Raw genomic sequence first — 14031 nt, 5'->3', positions numbered from 1 at the left:
GTTCAATCATATCAATCAAATCATAAAAGTTGTCTGAACCAATTAGAAGCGTTACATTTCTAAATGATTTTTTGTTCTCAGCAGGAGTTTGTTTAAAGACAGATTAAAATTACTTGAAATAATGGAATCACATTCTCTACTATAATTTTGCTGAGATCACAGGAGCTACATAAAACATTAATACAGTTCTGTTTGAAACAGCATATTTCAATGCTTCCAAGTGTAAAATAAAAAACATAAACATGAAAGAAGCAGACTTATCACAGTCATATAACAGTGAAAGATGTGATGTAACCCAAAGTCAAAGCAGCTAGAAATGAAATATTGTATTACTATAAGCATGTTATCTACTGTTCTGTGAGGAGCTGAGGGGATTAGGACACCGTCAGTGGAGAATCAGCAGTGTTGGAGTGAATATCTGCAGTTTCAGAAGATCTTTTATGATCTACAGTACTACGAGACATTTAAATTTCACTCTTAGATTCATAAAACCTTGTCAGCATTATAGGAGGGAGGGACTGTGATTAAAAGCTTATGTTCTCATGTAAATTAAGTAACTAATAAAAGTGAATTAAAGTAACAAGTTCTAGAATATGCCAACTTAACTCATTCAATACAGAAGAGAAGAATAGCTGAACTAAGGAATGGATGAAAAGGATGCACAAAAAGGACAGGGAAATAATGACAAAGAGGAAAGAAAAAAATCTGTTTAATGTGCCTTAAGTCCTTAAAGTGTCAGAGCTAACTAAGAAGGGGCATATAAAATAAATTCTTCTCAGAAATCATACATTCTAGAGCCCTTAGACATGGTTCTCTACTGTATATATCGTAGAATCTGACCTGTATTTGAGGAATAAAATGAGCTAATCACTATTCTGTCTTTCTAGAAGAATTCAACATCTGAGCAAAGTACTTATTTTGAGAGAACGTACATTCAGATTTTGAGCTATTTCATCCCTCGTATGTCATAGGCAAATCTGCTCATTCCTTAAAACACATATCATCTTCCAGCACATTGTGGACGAGAGGGTAACCCAGAATAATCACACCTGTGTTGACATTTCGTTTAGCAGACTGGTGTATCCAGGCTCAAAAACACTAATGAAAGATTTGTGTTTTAACTTCTTGTACACTAATTATGGTAGGAGTAATAATTTTTAACATGTGGTGCTAATACTGGTGCAGTAGTGTAGGAGGATATTAGTTTTTTAAAGTACAATTGGCCAACCATCCTCTATTTTAATCAGAGGGGAAAAATAAAAAAGTGCAACCCCTAAACCAAAGTAATTTCAATACTGACAGTAAAAAGTACAGACTAATCCAAGCCCAACCTTAAGTTCCAAAGAGTTGGCAGCTTTGTGTAGTGCGTTGTGTTGTATTCCCAGACAAATAAACAAAACAGAGTTGTACTACGCATAGATGCTCATTCAGCAATTGGTGACTGCTGGTGTTAATACTGAGGAAGCACATAGAAAATTATGCCCCTGCCAAACTTATTCAGCTATTACGGGTTAATTTCTGACCTCTGTAAAGTTATCTGGAATGAGACTTACAAGTGATGCAGTTGTTTTTCCTTCAAGCCAGGCTGTTTCCTCTTTGATCTTTGCTTCCAGGTCCATTTTGCACTGCAAACTGAAGTAGTTAGAAGGTACTGGTATGGTTGATTACTTCCACTGGCCTTACACTGAAACATAAGCCAGAAAAATACATTACCTTATTGATGTCATTGATACTTATGGTGTTTGTCAACAAACTAAGCAATAATCGTGTCATTTTATATGACCATCAATATTATGATCATACCAAAAAACCCGAAATTTTACATGACAGTTGATATTATGATCATACCTATAGGACCTCAAGTTTTCTATGACTGATACTTCAATCAAAGCTAAGGACCTGCAGTTTTATATGATTTCTAAAACAGTGATCACTTCCATAGGAAATATAATTTAACTTATCTGTCGATATCAAGATCATAGTCAAAGGACCCCTAGTATTACATGACCGAGCTTGATAGCTGCAGTCGCTTAAGTGCGGACAGTATCCAGTACTCGGGAGATAGTGGGTTCGAACCCCACTGTTGGCAGTCCTGAAGATAGTTTTCCGTGGTTTCCCATTTTCACACCAGGCAAATGCTGGGGCTGTACCTTTATTAAGGCCACGGCCGCTTCCTTCCCACTCCCAGCCCTTTCCTGTCCAATCATCGCCATAAGACATATCTATGTAGGTGCGACGTACAGCCAATAGCAAAAAAAAATTATTACATGACACCTTATATTGTATTAATAGCTATCTAACAAACAGTTTTATATGCAACTGAAACCGCAACAAGATGACCTTTCTTGAAAATTCAGTGACTGTACGGTTTGCATATCACTCTGATCACTGGGGTCCATATACTGGAATCTTCCTACCATTTTTATCCTTTGCAATCAGCTTCAAAACTAACTGAACAAGTTCACAGTTCTTTGAGATGTATTCTATCAAAATTTTCCTTCCCAGGATCAAATTCTCTAAAACCATTCTCCTCTCATTAAGCTTATTCACTATCTCTTTATTTGAGACATGTTCCATAATAATGATCTTCAAGAATTTCTGATAACACGGCATTTAAAAGGCTTCAAACTCTGTTTTTCTTGGCACCAGTTATTATCTGTGTTTCACTTACATATCGTGTCATACTCCTTACTCAGTGAAAACATAATTTTAAAAGTTTTTAATCTGTTCAACCTAAAGATCGCGACGGAGAACAGATGGGAATTTAGGCTGAATTCAGTGATGATATTTATCGATATTGAGAAGGCATATGTCAGTGTACCATGGCAAGTGGTCTCGGATGCATTGATAAAAAAGAACGCAGGGAGAGGTGAAGAACATATTATAAAAGCTATGAACGAAAAGTGAGTAAGTAGTATGAATATTAAGATAGCACAAACAAACTGGTTCCAAGAAGAAACAGGACTTCAAAATGGATGTGTTTTATCCCCTCCGATCTTCATTACAATCATGGATGAAATCCATAAGAGTATACAACAAAAAAATGGGAACCAAGGAGGCAAAGGCCTCACTCTTTGCAGATAAGACAGTAATATGTGAAGAAGATGAAATGGAAGGACAAGAACAAGATAATGTAAGGAATCGGGAGATGGAGGAATATGGAATGAAAATAAGTGTGGAAAAGAGTATGATAGTAGTGGTGACGAGAGGTAATAGAGAAGGAATTGGGAATATTGAAGTAAATGGAAGACCATTAGAAGTTGTGGAAAGCTTCAAGTATTCAGGGTGAATAATTGCAGAAGATGGGAAAATAAATTAAGAAACTGGATAGAGACTTGAACAAGGCAATGAGTTTTACCAACGTGTGGGATGCATAGTCTGTAACTGGGACATCCAACGGAACGCAAGAAAATTTTGCACCCAATGTATTACACACCATGGACAACAAAAATACATGATGAACGCAGAATGCAAGAGGCCAAGATGAAATTCTTTACAGAAATAATAGGGAGGGCATAAAGGGATAAAGTCAGAAACAGGGAGTGAATTGATTCCCTGAACTGAAAGGCAAGATAGAGACACATAAGCTGAAATAGTATGGACACATGATGAGAATGGAAGAGGATAGAGTTCCACAGTAAGTATTTACAGAGAAAGACATAGCAGAATGACATCAGAGAATGCCCAGAAAGGGGTGAATGGATACGGTAAGGACAGTACAGAGAAGAGTGGTGTAAAATTAGAAAAAATATTCGAGGAAGAAAAGGAGTGGTGGAGAGAGAAAAACTGAGGAGGTTCTTGATTCACATTTCTACCCAGAAGACTAGAAATGGAAAATAAAGAAAATTCTGTTGAAATAAAGACATAAGTTTATACAATACTGCTATCAGCTCATTTCATCGAACAATGCCAGCAAACTTTACTTAAGTGCTTTTTCTTTATTTTTCTATGCATGTCATGTCTAATGACACAACCAAGTGGTGTTTAACAGAGAGCCCCTTGTAGGGAGTTCCATGTCGAACGAGTGGTTTAAATGTTAAGCAGTTTTTATTGTTTCGCAGGTGGTACAAAAATTATCTATGTTGAATACACACAATATTAAACAGAAGGAAGGATCCATCTTTTAATACTCCGTTTTAAGTTGAACCAAATAGAGGTTACAACTTGTTCGTTTGGGACCGGTTTCAACACATTTGAAGTGTCATCATCAGCCAATTGGCAAAGCAGTGCAAAAATTAAGTCATAAAGGTCTAAAAACAACTAACACAGTGATCACAACTTAATAACGGAGTATTGAAAGGTGGATCCTTCCTTCTGTTTAATATTTTGTGTTTCTCTATTCAATACGGCACAATCATGAAATTTTTAACTTTATATGTTGAATACCTTGAGTAGTGCCCCAGAGAATTCATTTCACCCAATTGCAGTGTTCATTAGTCACTTTGTGATATTTTACTGTAAATGTAAACATACTGCACGAACAATGAATACTACAATTTCTCCTACAGGTAATACAAGCTTCGTTCCTGTGGCTAATTTTGTAGATTCTTACACATTGCCAGGGAATAGATTTCAATGTAAACACATATCTATTCAGGAAACTATGCTCAATTGTATTTTGTATATTTTAATGTAGGGGACAATACTGAAATGTGACGTGTTTACTTGTTCTGACTACCGTTTACAGTTTCCACAGCCAGAATTTATTCCTTAAGATTGTTCTTCCATTCCTGAAAGCAGTTTAATGTTGCACTAACAACTCCAAGGTAAAGGGTTAAGATTAGGTATGCAGTGGCATAAATTAAGGTTAATTAATGATAAAATGGGGAAACCACGGAAACGTTTTTCAGGGCTGCAGATACTAGTATTCGACCCCATGCAATCTCACCACCACTCACTCCTGAAAATCTTTTACACAGCAATAAATCAGAAAGACAGCCGGCAGTAACCTAAATCATCACAAAAAATACCAGAAATAGCTGCTGTGGGGTATTGATGTAATACAGAAGAATCTCCATAACAACACTGATAAAACAAGATACAGATATCCTAAATGGAAACCTCTCAAGAATTTGAACCCTATTTCCATATGTCGCATCGTACAGAGTAATGAACAACTCAACATTCACAGCCTCACTATAAAATTGCACACAGAGGTAAGTAACACAGCAAAGCAATACCGGTAATTAAAATTACACGCTAAATATTGCAATTTTTTGTCTAACTACCATCCGCATTTCTTCATCTGCGATGCTCTTCAGAAAAAAAAACTTGCAGGCACTTGCAACGCAAAGGCTGGGAGTTTTCTAAAAAGCAAGCTAGTTATATGCGTATTTAATTTTAATGCTTAATTTAAAATAACATTTAAGAAAACTAATAACTTTAAATATTAAAAATATGTAGAATGCTGAAACTGAGAAGGGTTAATATTAACTTCTAATATTCTCACTTGAGATCTATACATTTAGCAAATGTACATTATTGAACTTGAACATTACCGAAAATATGTTAGAGGTTGTGGACGCAGTGTAAAAAGACATAAATCACAATTCCTCAATGAAGAAAATCCGTAACTTTCTTAACGGAATAAGCTGCAGAATTGGCCTTATTTAACAACATACCAGCCACTTAAAAACCAAACCGGATATTTGAATGTTGTTCAACCACTTAAAACTAACTCTTGAAGTACAAATTTGATTTCTAACAGTCAGTAGAACAGGCTGAATTTAGGAAAGGATGTATTACTTAAGACAACTACAGAGTATGAGACACTTCTTCCGCTACTTGAAACGTGAATGGGCTTGTTATATCACCCAGTTCCAATACTTGTAACAAATCACACTGTAACACTCATATATACTAAAATACACAACTGTGGGGAGAGTTGTAGTTGAACACATCCGTAATGTCTACAATTGTAGTATGAGGCACTTGCTGAAAAGTGCACTGGCGGCACTGAGTGAAATGAGTAGTGTTTAAGAACCTTGTGTCCAGCTATGTCTAGCTGAAAGAGCATATATAAGATAGAAGGAACCTCGCCGGGTGAACGAAAGAGAATACGAAAGCAGGTCCGTAACAAGCGTCTCGGTAAAAACTGCGATAATACGACCTGGCCAATCACAACGCATTCTCACAGAGTCTGTGGCCCTGGCCGCTTTTTATTCCCATAATTCCTTGCTTTGGTGATGGCGACTTCGCGATTAGTTTGTTTACGATGATCAGCTGATCGAATCAGTGATCGAATCCAGCCTATTTATGCCACTGTATACGTTTGTCTGATAACTTAAAACAGAAGAATTAAATTTAACACAGTAAGAATTAAAACTCGAATACGAAAGGATACGATTCTTTTAACGATTTACTATGAATAATTTCAGGTTGAGTTGCTCAGAAAACCGATGCAGTATTTTTATAGTCCTCGTTAATAATTATGGAATTATTTCAGGTTGTTACACAGAAATCCAAGTTTAGATTTACGTAACCGATATTTTTGCATAAGGTACCGTATTCGACATTTCAAGCTATGTTAGCAGAAGAAAACGAGGTTAGGGGTGTTTCTTATACATGATAATATAACTGATGAATTATGAAGGGTTCTATTAAGCCCATGGTGAATGATCTGCATTTAGAGCTGTAGCCCAATAGGAAGATTCCCTATCATTTTACCTAGTATTTTCTTCAATGATTTCAAAGAACTCGGAAATCTATCAAACATTTCCCATGATAAATTGATCCAATCCTTAACTCGTCTTCTTATAAATTATTTGCCCTAATTTGTCCTCTTGAATTCCAACATTATCCTCATATTGTGATCTACCCTACCTTTAAAAGCTCCTCTCCAAGCATATTTGTCTACTAATGCCATTACACGCCAGTAGCAGATCAACTTATGGGAGGGGGCTTAAAGTTGCAAAATTAGGATAGAACATAATTAAGGTGCTTGTGCATGCTTGAGTGTCATCATAAAGACATTAATACAAATGAATTACGTTGATATTCAGATTGCAGTACACTACAGAATCTTACATTAAAATACCGGTACAGAAAAAACAATTTGATCAAGCTCAGCAGTTTTACAGCAAATGGCATGTTCAGTTTAAATCTAAAATCCAACTTTCGAGGCTTCTTACAAGACATATTCAAGATATCTGTTGGTTTTACAATTATGTCTCTATGATTGTTAAAAAGAGCCACCCCATTGAGTCGACTTTCACGTGTTTATAGTCAGTTTCTGTTTATTTTCTTTTATAAAATTTCCATGGGGTTTCTAACCACCAGTAAACCCGCCCCATATGGCTACGCTCGTCACACGCCATCTCTCCGCTGACAGCTCGGAGCATGCCGCTTAGACGAGCATCTCGTCTCCTTACTCCCAGGTCTTTTCTTTCCAACATATTAAAAAACTACTCCTTTGTCAGAAATCACCAGAAGAAATTATGCTGCTTTCCTTTTGATCTTCTCCAGTTTTTGAATCAAGTAATCCTGGTGGGAGTCTCACACAGTGAAACCATCCTCTGATTAGGGGTTGTTACCAGAGACTTATTGTATATGCCCTCTGGTTCCTTACTACAACCCTTAAATACCCTCATGTGTAACCTTTATGTACTATCTCATTCATGAATGAAGATCTTTCCTTATATTACGACCTAGACCGTGATCCCCATGAGATACTGTCACCTGATCAACAGAGTAATTAAATCTGAGAGGACTTTTCCTCTTTGTGAAAATTACAACCTGACTTTTCATCCCATTTTCCATCATACCCTTGTCTCCTGTCCATTTCACAACATTGTTGATCTCTTTTTGTAGTCACTTACAAACCTGCAACTTATTTAATACATACAGTGTAACGTCATTAGCAAAAAAAGGCTTATCTTTGATTCCAGATAACCATTTCAAGATCAGGTAATGCTTCAACTACTCTAATTCTGTGAGTTCTTTCTAGAAATTTAGCCACCCATTCAACCACTCTTTTGTCCATTAGCCATCATTTTCGTCAGTAATCTCTAATAATCTACCCTGTCAAAATCCTTGAATCAATACCTCCTGTGGGTGGGGACAATAGAATACACCCATGGCAGCCCCTGACTGCCAGAAGTGGCAACTAAAAGGTACCCAGGAACTCTAAACTTGCAAGCACGGGTTAACGATCGTGGTGACTTTGGCTGAGTCCTGGCATTGCTTCCCTTTACTTACACACCAAGTTCTTCACTTTCATTTATCCTATCCAATCTCCCTGGTCATTTCTTGTTCTTTTCTGACCCCAGTGGTATTAGGTTTTTGAGGTCTAGAGAGACTTTCACTTTACCAGTCTTCATGGCCCTCACTTTCCTTTGGCCGCTACCTTCTATTTTCGAAGTGTCAAATCTCTTCCCTCTGATTCATGTTAATAGAGGATGGTTGCCCAGTTCCTCTTAAAACAATAAACACCACCACCACGACCACAGATGGATACATATAGTTCATTCTACCTGAATCTAAATTATCTGCTATATCATGTTGGAATCCTACAAGTTGAGCCTCACTGGAATAACTTTTCCTAAACGTGTACAGCCTTCTATCAAACCAGAGCTTATATGCAACACATGTTAAGCAGACTGGCCAGTAATTATCTGCCTTATGTTCATCACCCTTTTCTTTATACAGTGGGGCCAGAGCTCCTTCTTACAAACAGTAAACAAATATTTCCGATATGGCAGCATATTTCTAGTAATTATCCTGCATTCTTAATAAAGCCAGCTGCTTTTTTTTTTTTTAGCTTTTGTACCTTTTTTGAAAATGTCTTTATTACAATAGGTAAATTCCACTACTTTGCCTGTATTAGTCACCTCCTCAACCTGGAAATTAATCTTACATCCAACTATCTTTGCATATTGCTAACTGAATTCTTATGCTTTCTGGAAGTCCTCACATATACACTCTCCTAGTTCATTAATTTTCCCTGGAATGTCCATCCTGGAACTTGTGTCTGCCTTAAAGTACTTATACATACCCATCCATTACAGTACGGTACTCACTAAAATTCATATCGCTGTCAATTATGCTTGTCATCATGTTAACCTTAGCTGACTTTTCTTGCTAAATTAAATTTCCTAGTAAGTTCTTTCAGTCTCTCCTTACTTCCTCATATATTCCTATTTCTTTCTAACCTGCACCTCTGTTATAATACAGTGGGTCTATACCATTACTTACCACTTTAGAAAAATACCATACCTGTCTTCAAACTCCCCAACAATTAGTTAAAACCATCCCATAGTCAGTTTATATTTTCATTCATCATTTTTAACTAATCATAATTAATATTTTTAAACTCCCCTCTGTCTCTCTGATCAACCTTATGATATTGCCTAATAGTCTTGCAGCATTCTATTCTCTCACATTTATTTTCAACTACAACAGAAATGATCTTCATGATCAGTTTTTCTATAGTGCTTTTATTAGCACTATGTCTAGAATATTTTCCCCTCTATATTGTTTGTTACATCACTTTCTGATTCAGTTGTCCTTCCCAGATTAACTTATTCCCCATTTGTCGGTCATGTTTTCTGTCATTCGCAACAGTCACCACTGATCTGCATTTAGGGCAGTTGCCCAGGTGGCAGATACTTTGTCTGTTGTTTACTCATCTTCTCTTCAAGAATTACAAAGAATTTTTAAATTTATTAAACATCTCCCATGGTAAATTATTCCAATCACTAACTCCTCTTCTTATAAAATAATATTTGTCCCAGTTTGTCCTCTTGAATTTCAACTTTATCTTCATATTTTGATCTCAAACTTATTCGATTACCAATGTCATTCCACACTATCTCTCCGCTGACAACTCAGAAAGTACCACCTAGTCTCCTTACACCCAAGTCTTCCCATCCCAAATTCTGCAATATTTTTGTAATACATCTCTTCTGTCAGAAATCACCCAGAAGAAATCGAGATGCTTTTCTTTGGATTTCTTCCATTTCTCGAGTCGAGTAATCATGTTGAAGGTCCCATACACTGGAAACTTACTCTTAATTGGGGTAATACCAGAGACTTACATGCCCTCTCCTTTACATCCTTACTGCAACCCCTAAATACCCTCACAACCATGTGCAGAAATCCGTACCCTTTACTTACAATCACATTTATGTGATTACCTCAATGAAGATCTTTACTTATATCAACACGTACATACTTACAATGATCCCCATGAGGAACTTTCACCCCATCAATGCAGTAATGAAAACTGAGTGGACTTTGCCTATTAGTGAAACTCACAACCTGACTTAACACCGTTTATCATCATATCATTGCCTGCTGTCCATCTTACAACATTTTCAAAGTCTTTTTGCAGTAGCTTACAGTCTTGTAACTTATTTATTATTCTATACAGTATGACATCATCTGCAAAAAGCCGTATCTCAGATTCCAGTTGTTTACTCATATTATTTAAGGTCCAATAATATTGCCTTGAGGAATTTCCCTCTTAATGATTGCAGGATCATTATCAACATTGAAACACCAACTGCATTTTACAGTAATATGTAGGAATTATTTTTTTCAGTAAATGTCAACTCATTATTTTTATGTACATTCATTTATTAAAATATTAGTACAATGGTACATTAGAAAACATGTCAAAATGATACACTCTTCATCTTGCAGCCATTAAGAACTCATTGGTACTGTTTTACATTAAAGCTAAGCAGGGTATTTTGGAAGGCAAAGAAAGGTATAATGCTATTAAATAATTATGTAGAAGACACATTGAAAAATGAAAAATAATTGCCAATGACAAATTCATTAGTTCCAAAAATAAATGCATGGCAGCTAGTGCTGAAATAATGAAACAGCTAGGAAGATAACAAAGGAGCCTGTAGCCATTGTGCCAAATATACTGAATGATTCATTTTAAAATACTGTAAAAAACATATCTAAACTGGAAAATAATCTTGACTCACTCAAGGAGAATGAAGATACATTTACAGATATGTTGAGTAAACTATAAACTACCATGAACAAGTGAAATAAAATATACATGGCATGAAGTTGCACCTAGGGAAAATTTTCAAAATAATTAAGAAACTCAGGAATTCCAGGACAGATGAGTACAATAGGCTCTCCTCAAAACAAAATGAATATGTTCGCATATTGTAGCTGCAAAGAATAGTCACAGCATGTACATGGATACTGATGAATACATATTTTATATTCAGAGCAAATCAATGGACAGCAGAATGAATGACCTGTTACACATTCTTTCCAGACACTATAAAACTCATCTGTCCTCCTGCCTTCAACCTTACATGAAGTGGAACTTTCCACTGTCACATCATCAATACACATTTGTGGACTGTTTTTGTGTCTCTGCCTTATATGTTGCACAGCTTTGCTAAGTTTTCCTTTATTTACTTTTAGCAACCTATCAAACACTTTGCGTTTTACCACTGACATCACAGCATTTATGCTCTTATCCATCCTACTGACTCGAAGACCTTTCATTACCACTTGTTTCAGGACTTGGTGGAAGACTTCTAAATGCATACTGGTATTAATGTACATTTCTAATCGGTAACAATAGGCCTACTAGCATAGTCCTTTTCAAAGTACCGGTACACACCAAACTCTCTACATGTGTCATTATTTTCACAAGCATCTAGGAAGTTGTTGAGCTCACTGTGGAATTCAACTACGTTTTCACACTGCAACAACGTCCTTAGGTGTTTGTTACACAATTGCTTTGAATGCCTGTGAACCATGAATTTTAGAGGAAATGTTCTTTCTCTAAGCCCTATCCATATGCCACATGCATAGAAGTGACTTCAAAGGGGCACCCATGACTTCAACCCATGCATTAGAGAATGAACCCTAATTATCAGTTATCAGTATCTGCACAGGAAAATCAATTGCAGATATTGATTATTTGACAACATACACACAAAAAAAAAAAAATCCATTTCAGCACATTGCAGTCTGTTTGATTAGAGTAACAGAATGCAACAGAGAATCTCTCCCTGTATTCATCTAACATCAATAATGTTGTAAGTGAGAAGTCACAAGCATTTATCCCATGAGTACCTACTGTCCATACAAATGATTTTTTCCCAAACTCCACAAGCATTACTTTCTGCACATCAGTCATAATTAGTAATACAAAATCATTCTCTGTCAATCTGTATTCTGGGTTGGAAATCCCTTGTAATTTACCACACCAGACATACTCATTACCTTGGTCTTTTAACCTATCCATCCCAGTGCACACACTTTCTACATCTTTCTGACTCTGTTTATCACTATCTAATCTAAAATCATGAACAATATTACTCAGGTCATGTCTTTGCAGAAGGTGTAGCCTGGTAATCTGCTTAGTATCTAAATTGTCTGTGATATTTTTCAGAACAGTGTTAAAGGGAATATTCTGAATCAACTGGCCAGCAATCTGCTCTCTCTCTCTCTCTTCTTTTGACAGCAGGATATGCCCAAATCCTCTGCGATGTCCAAAATGTACATTATTGTAAATAACATGCACACTCGATTTATTTATTTTACATGAACCCTGAAATTTCATATGCTGTATTCCCTTTCCTCTTCTTTTGACCAATCCACTGCGACGACAGAAATAAGTAGATCCTTCAAGGGCTGTAGTGTCATGGGGTTTGGTTTGGTAGTTGTCGATGTCCTCTTATGTCTTGGTGGACTAGTTAGAAAATATCTGGATTGAGTGTCTTTTTTCCCTTTCATTTCTATACCTTAAATTCTTGAAAAGAATAGAAAAATTGAATTACTAGTTATTAACATTAAGATAATAATAAACTTATTGCACAGCTCAACTTGTGTTATGGTAAGGGTCATTCCATAAAAACTCACAAACTACAACAAATTAGACATTTACTTTTTTCTTTACTAAACTTGTTTGTACAGTACTCATTCCCGCCTGGTGGCCATAATTGTTAAGGCGTTGAAGTCTGCATGGTCTAACACCGTGGTTAGCCGGTTCAAGTCCCCTTGATCGAAAACATTTTGGCCATCAGAATCTTTGGCCACCAGGGTAGAGGAAGTGGTGATATACAATTTCTAATCACTAGATTGCGTGCCAAAATCCTGGAATAAATTCCAAACCTCTCAGCAGTGCTCATATAGAGTGAGGGCATATGACGCTGTTGATGGTGATTCGTCCGTTGGTTGGAGATGTTAAGCCTTGAGCTGACCCCTTGGTGATATTCGACAGGAGTAGGCTATATGTTGGCGCAGGGTTTCACCCTCTCCCCTCCTACTATCAGATATCACGTCATTCATTTCATCTCATTAACTCCTCTGATGAGGCTGATGCCAGGGAGGGCATCTGGTCATAAAAACCCACCACGACTGATTCATCTCACCATATTCCCGACCCCGTAGATAAAACAGGACAAGATTTGGACATTGTTTGTAGAGTACTGTTTTGGTGATCTAATGTTTATTGTTGTTTGGCCAACCCCAGTCCCGTTTCTGTATGGGGTCGGGTATGAGGTGAGGTGAGATGAATCTGTCGTGGCGGGTGTTTATGACTGGATGCCCTTCCTGACATCAACCTCATCAGAGGAGTTAATGAGATGAAATGAATGATGTAATATATGATACTAGGAAGGGAGAGGGTGAAATCCATGCCAGCACATAGCCTACTCCTGTCGAATAGCACCAAGAGGTCTGCTCAAGGCTTAACGTCTCCGTCCGACGGACAAATCACTATCAACAGCGTCATATGCCCCACTCCATATGAGCATTGCAGAGAAGTTTGGAATTTAATCCAGGCTTTTGACAAGCAATCTAGTGGTTATAAATTCAATACCACCCCCTCCCCTACCCTGCCAGCCAACATTCTGATGGTGAATTTTTTTTTGACCAACGGGACTCGAACCTCTGAGTCAGACAGTTTAGACTTCAATGCCTTAACGATCATGGCCACCAGGCAGGCTGATCGAATGTTCATTGTTGTATTTTAAAAATGACTATCTCAACATAAAAATGTGATTTCCGTGCATACTTCTATAAATAAACTTTGAACTTGAGAATTTT

At 36.9% G+C, this 14031-nt stretch overlaps 1 protein-coding gene and 1 long non-coding RNA gene across 2 annotated transcripts in view; one reads left to right on the top strand and one right to left on the bottom strand.

The window, feature by feature from the left end:
- LOC136886660 (uncharacterized) overlaps positions 1-1683 on the bottom strand; it is a 41635-nt gene extending 39952 nt beyond the window's left edge. The window contains exon 1 of the long non-coding RNA XR_011019074.1: positions 1554-1683. This is a non-coding gene — a long non-coding RNA (uncharacterized lncRNA). The remainder of the gene's footprint in view (positions 1-1553) is intronic.
- The window catches only part of LOC136886221 (uncharacterized), a 450091-nt gene that overhangs the window by 87705 nt on the left and 348355 nt on the right, over positions 1-14031 (top strand). The window lies entirely within an intron of this gene.

This window comes from Anabrus simplex, chromosome X, assembly GCF_040414725.1.
Source record: "Anabrus simplex isolate iqAnaSimp1 chromosome X, ASM4041472v1, whole genome shotgun sequence".
In the NCBI taxonomy this organism is placed as follows: domain Eukaryota; kingdom Metazoa; phylum Arthropoda; class Insecta; order Orthoptera; family Tettigoniidae; genus Anabrus; species Anabrus simplex.
Note: the sequence above shows the minus strand (reverse complement) of the source record. Positions and strands in the feature narration are given on the sequence as shown.